Here is a 6,264-nt window from a genome sequence, read left to right as displayed (position 1 = left end):
CTTTATAAACTGTGTTATGCCAATTGAGCTAGATGTTCCCTGAGACCATGGTCTCCACAGCCCTCTGCCCAGCAATTCAGTCCCTCAGGGGGTTTGGATGTGTCTATGGAGCTTCCATGACCTTTCCTTGTACAAGTTGTGCTGGCTTCCCCAGTACTGTGTACTGTCTTACCTTTCACCAAAGTTACCACTTACCTATTGACTAGTCTCCCCCGACCCCTTCCCATCCCTCATAACCAGCAAAGATTGTTACTTTTTGTGTGTAAACTTTTTCATGAAGTTTTTACAGTAGAGGTCTCATACAATATTTGTCCTTTTGTGATTGACTTATTTCACTCAGCATAATGTTCTCCAGGTTCATCCATGTTATGAGATGGTTCACAGATTCATCATTGTTCTTTCTCGTTGCATAATACTCCATTGTGTGTATGTACCCTAATCTGTTTATCCATTCATCTGTTGATGGGTATCTAGGTTGTTTCCATCTTTTTGCTATTGTGAACAATGCTGCAAAGAACATGGTTGTTCATGTGTCTATTCGTGTGATGGCTCTTATTTCTCTAGGATATATTCCTAGGAATGGGATTGCTGGATCTTATGGTATTTCTATTTCTAAGGAAGCACCATGTCATTTTCCAAAATGGTTGTATCATTTTGCATTCCCACCAGCAGTGCATCAGAGTTCGGATCTCCCTGCAGCCTCTCCAACATTTGTTATTTCCAGTGTTTTTGATTTGTGCCAGTAATGCCAGGGTGAGATGGTTATCTCATTGTGGTTTTAATTTGCATTTGTCTAAAGGCTAGTGATAGTGAGCATTTCCTCATGTGTCTGTTGGCTGCTTGAATGTCTTCTTTGGTGAAGTGTCTGTTCATTTCCTTTGCCCATTTTTTAATAGGATTATTTATCTTTTTGTTGTAGAGGTAGGATATTTTATATTTAACTGATTAACACTGCATTTTGAAATTAGAAGGTACAAAGTAAGGCAAAAACAAAACTACCAACTTTTCTGTCCAAATTAGAACTTTTAAATGAGGAAATTTAATCTTTTAAAAGTTGTTCCAAATAATTGTTGATAAAATTGGAAGGACTTCAAAAAGAAAAATAGGTCATAATCTGAACATTTTTTTTCACATTTCTCATGAAAAAAATCAGAAGTTTTTTTTTTTTCAGGTTTCCCATCCTTTTTGTAGATTCACATTTAGTTATACAAAATAATACAGAGAGATCCTGTGTACCCTTTTACCCAATTTCCCCCAATGACAATATTTTGCAAAACTATAGTACAATATCACAACCACCATATTGACACTGAAAAATAATGGAACACTTTACGAATTTGCGTGTCATCCTTGCACAGGGGCAACCATCTATCTAATCGTTCCAATTATAGTATATGCGCTGCTGAAGCGAGCACCAGTTAGAAGTTTTAAATTTACATGTTGGATCTCGAAGTTATATTTTCATTACAGGGTATAAAATTAAGTGGGACAACTAAGCTAGGTAAATTTGATTCCAAAGATGACCTAATTTAGGCTCAAATCATCCTATTTGGAGAATTATAATAATAAAAGAAGCAGTTTCCAAGTTTCCAATCTGGAAAGCTGCTTCACTGTTCTGTCTGTTGGTCCAGTGGGATCTAATCTAAAGTACCTACTTACCTTATTTCCTACCCATTGGATTCTTGGTGGAGCAGAAAGCATATTCTATATGTAGAGAAATTCTACATAACATTTCATGGTGAAGATCAGATCAGGTCTCTATAATTTTAAACTCATCAAAAATTTTTTTAATATTTTGAAATTCCCAACTTTGTTACTCATCTGCTTTTTGTATTCATTTATTTTTATTCATTGCTTTGTCTAAAAAGGTCTATTTTACATCTTAACCTTCCTTGTTTAGACTAAATCACTAAAAGGTATGGGATATCAATTGGTAGATTTTACTCCCAAATTTCCACATCTACTTCCATGCACGCGCATCTAGATTTTGGCATTTCTTCCCCATGCCTACTGTCTTCAACTTTCTAAATTCAAGCTTTATTCTCCTCTAGATTATTATTTGATCTGTCACTGGGGTTGTCACTCTAGTCAAGTGAGTCTCAGACTTTAGTATGTATCAGAATCACCTGGAAGGGCTGGTTAAAGCACAAATAGATGGACCCCACCCCTAGAGTTTCTGATATAATAACTTTGTGGTAAAACCAACAATCAGTGCTCTGGAGCTGATTCTGATTTATGGTGACTGCATGTGCTCCAGAGGTTTTTCAATGGCTGTGATGTTTGGGAAGCAGATCGTCCAAGGTGACTCTGGGTGAATTTGAACCAGGGCTTCGAACTGGTTTGTTCTCATTCGAACTCCTGCTGAGAATTTGCATTTCTAACAAGTTCCTGGGTGATGCTAATGCTGCTGGTTAGGGACCAATTCTGAGAACCACTAGTAGAACCAAGCCCGTTGTCCTCGAGTTGGTTCTGACTCATAGCAACCCTACAGGACAGAATAGAACTGCCCCATAGGGTTTCCAAGGAGTGGCTGGTGGATTCCAACTGCTGACCTTTTGGTTAGCAGCCGTAGCAGCACAGTGGATCTCAAAATTAATTATACATAAGAATTACCTGAGGAGGTTGTTAAAATGTAGGTTCTGATTCAGTATATCTAGGGTGCAAATGCAAGTTCTCAGCAGGAGTTTGAACTGGAAGGAACCAGTTTGAAGCCCTGATTTGAACTACTATAGTTAGTAGCCAAGCTCTTAACTACTTCGCCACAGCTAATACACATTTCTAATAAATTCCCTGGTGATATTGCTGCTGCCTGGGAACCACACTTTGAAAACCACTGTTCTAGTTCACAATTGTCTCCCTAAAGACAAAACCTGACTGTTCATTCCCCTGCTCAAAATCTCTATGCCTTCATTGCCTACAGAATACACCCCATGCCCCTTAGCTTGATGGCCTTCCCATAAGTATTTATTGGCACCTACTTCACGTTACATAGATTTGTCACCTTGAGCATCCCACAGTATGTTAAATATACCACCTTCTTTCTTGTTTTCTCGTTATTTTATGTGCTAACCCCCACCCCGCAGATCTCCCACCCTTTGTCCACTTCTGAAATCTTTGCCTGAAAAACACCTGCTCAACTGTTAGAACCCAGCTTATGTAATCAGTTTCCTTACTCTATTTAGCTCCAGTTCTAATCATTTGATGAGTTTACATGTGCAAATACACACAACTATCTATTTGGAGATAGTCTTCATTCCATGTTTCCCTCCATGTGGAGGGCTCATCCATTAAAGTAACATTCCTGGCCTCTCTCTGCCCCTTTATTCATTTCCCCCTACATAAAAATAAGTGACTTATATGATTCATAAGTTTGAGAGAGGAAGTGGATATGCATATCTAAATCTTTTCCACTTCGCTTTCTCACTGGGATCTGCCTGCTTAAAGAATGTATATGATCTGCACACCCTTCTTCCCCACTACCTTTCTGATCTTTCTATGGCTCCATTCTAGCCACACTAGCCTCAGTATTCCTTGAATCCATCAAAGTATATTCCCACCTCAAAAGACCATTGCACTGGCTGTTCCCTCTGCTTATAATACCCATATATCCACATGGTCACTACCTCACCTCCTCTAGGTCTTTACCGAGATACCACCTTCTAGTTGAGGTCTTCTCTGACAGGTCAGTGGTTTCCCAAAGTGTGGTTCCTGACCAATAGTATTAACACCACCTGGATACTTGTCAGAAATTGAAATTCTTGGGCCCATCCTAGACCTAGATCTACTGAATCAGTAATGTTGGTTGTAGTGCTCAGGTGATTCTGATACATGCTAGTTTGAGAACTACTGAACTAAATGGTAGTGATAATTAGCTGGGTTTATAATTAGCAAATAAAGTATATATAAAAATTATTCATATAAAATGGTTTGAACCTTTTCTCTATTTTGTTTACAGTATTTGCTTTGCATGTTGGAACTCAGCCCACCCAGATGATTCCATCTTCCTCATTAGTGAGGCCTGAATTAATGAAAGTTAAAGAATACTTCTTTAGGGGTTGACATCTGTGCAAGCCAAGTGTGGCTGTGCATAGAGTCCCACTGATAACAGCTTTAGTATTTATCTCCCCCTCCCCAACCAGGAGATTAATGGGATCTAAACTGAATACTTCAAGTACTTAGAACCACTCATGTAACAGAAACATTCCTTAAGCAAGCTTCTCTTAATTTTTTGTTGAAGATATTATAAAATTGGTGTCTAAATCCTGGCTGTCAATGCACAATCATGGGGAATTACTCAATGGTCTTGTTGGGAAAACAATAGCTGGCACTTACACATGTGATCTGATTGCTTTAACTCCTTCACTAGAGTTGAGGATTGTATGAAATTGAGGTCTTGCCCTTTGTTCTTTCATGGTGAAATACATTTACAGGAGAGTGAGTTTAAGTTGCATGCTCTCAGCAAAAGTTAGCATTAAGAGTGTTCACCTTTTAGATTCATGCATTTTATGATGGACTGAAAACTTGACTGAAGGTGTCACACTGTTAGGTATTGGGGAAAGTGAAAGTGTGGTTCTTGACCTCTGTCACTTACAAGCTCTCCGACAAAATAAGACAGCTATCTGCATGCACTAGCTGAGAAGTAAGACAGACGGAAGAGTCTGAGTGAGTAGGACAGAGTGTGCAATAGGAGACTTCTGGGGAGCTGGCAGAGCCCAGTGCACATGCTTGTTGGGAGATGTACTTGCTGAAAGCTATCCTCCAAGTTTGAGACAATCTGAATAGGCAAAGGAGAGAGGAAATATGCCAGAAAATGTGGCACATGGATAAAAAAATAAAAGCCAAGCTTTGGACAGAGGAGAGGATGTGAGATGGGCCTGGCTAGTGTGAGGTTGTTACTGAGGTGAAAGAAGAGTGTGCAAGTAGGGTGGTCAGCCTTGAAAGCCAGGACGCAGAGTTGAGACTTTTACTAGTATCTCCCCGAGAATCATTCAAGGTTCTGGAACGTCAAAGCCAGGGGCATCTGCTGCCTGGAAGGGGGTCCTTGCTATATTCTTATATACCTCTACTATACATTTGAGTAACATATTACAGAGATGACATTGAACCGTCAAAGGAAAGATAAATGGGTTTCATTTTCCTATGCTTAAGAAGCCTGGAACATGTATGGTACATTTATAGGAAGAGTTCCATTTAAAAATCAGCTAAAATACTTGGATAACTTTATGTCCAAAATCACTACTTTCCTGAGGGATCCAGACGGCCAAGGTTTTGATGAAGAATATAGTGTTCAAGTAGCATGTTTCTAATATTTTAGTCTTATGAAGACTCCTATAATTAGGTAGATTATCACATCCTCAAATTATGGAATACTTACTATGCCTTATATTAAAAAATTCTACCACCAATTTAGGAAACAAAGTTCATCAGAAACATATGCTAATATCTTGCTGGCCACATTATTTTATTTTTTCCCTAACATGCATCCATCCAATAAACATCTGATTTCTTACAAAGACCCTCAGAAATGCCCTTCTATAACCTGCTTTGCTTTTCTCACCCTACAAACCTAAAAACACCCTGAGATATTCATCATATGTCCCTTGTATCCAAAACAAGGAAGGTGAATAAGTGCCTTCACTGTGGTGGTAGTAAGGAAAAAAAAAAAAAAGGAAAGATTAAAGGAAGCAAAGAAGCAAAAAGAAGGAGAGAAAGAAGGAAGGAAGGCATTGTATGACAGAAACATATCAGGAATTGTGATTTCCAATGGCACTTGGAGTAGAAAAGACTGAACTCTGCAAGGAAAAAAATTTATAGCCATAGAATTTTCTTAGATTCAGTTTATGCTCAGAGAAGGTAGAAAGTGGTGCTTAATAAATGCTTACTTATTTGTACTGACTGGTGCTTTGCCCAACTCAGCACAATTTGACACATCTGTCTCTAGTTCTGAATGCACAAGGCATGATCCAAACACAAGGAGGAGCTCAGAATTCCTTTCCCTGGCTCCATCATTAACCCTGCCCCAAGGAGTAGAAGAGCAGATCTGGATGTGTCAGATCTGGATGTGTCAAATCCAAGGAATTAATGGGGGTTATCACTGTAGGAGTGGAGCTTTAGGCAGTACAAACAAAACTTACAATGCTGAGTCAGCAGGGCAAGTAATCTCTTTGGAGCTTCTCTCTAAATTTTACCTCTTGAGATTTTCTTTGGAAATTCCTCTCCCCAGGGCCAGTGTGAAATATTTCACAGATGTCTTGCCCAGTGATT

The 6,264-nt window shown here is 39.0% G+C and overlaps 1 non-coding gene across 1 annotated transcript; it reads right to left on the bottom strand.

Moving 5' to 3' along the window:
* Positions 1-1,313: 1,313 nt before the first annotated feature.
* On the bottom strand, positions 1,314-1,415 carry LOC111820131 (U6 spliceosomal RNA). Its single transcript, XR_002823676.1, has one exon. It is a non-coding gene; the product is annotated as a U6 spliceosomal RNA (small nuclear RNA).
* Between the last annotated feature and the right edge of the window lie 4,849 nt (positions 1,416-6,264).

Source organism: Trichechus manatus, unplaced genomic scaffold, assembly GCF_000243295.1.
Source record: "Trichechus manatus latirostris isolate Lorelei unplaced genomic scaffold, TriManLat1.0 scaffold00027, whole genome shotgun sequence".
Taxonomy (NCBI): domain Eukaryota; kingdom Metazoa; phylum Chordata; class Mammalia; order Sirenia; family Trichechidae; genus Trichechus; species Trichechus manatus.
Note: the sequence above shows the minus strand (reverse complement) of the source record. Positions and strands in the feature narration are given on the sequence as shown.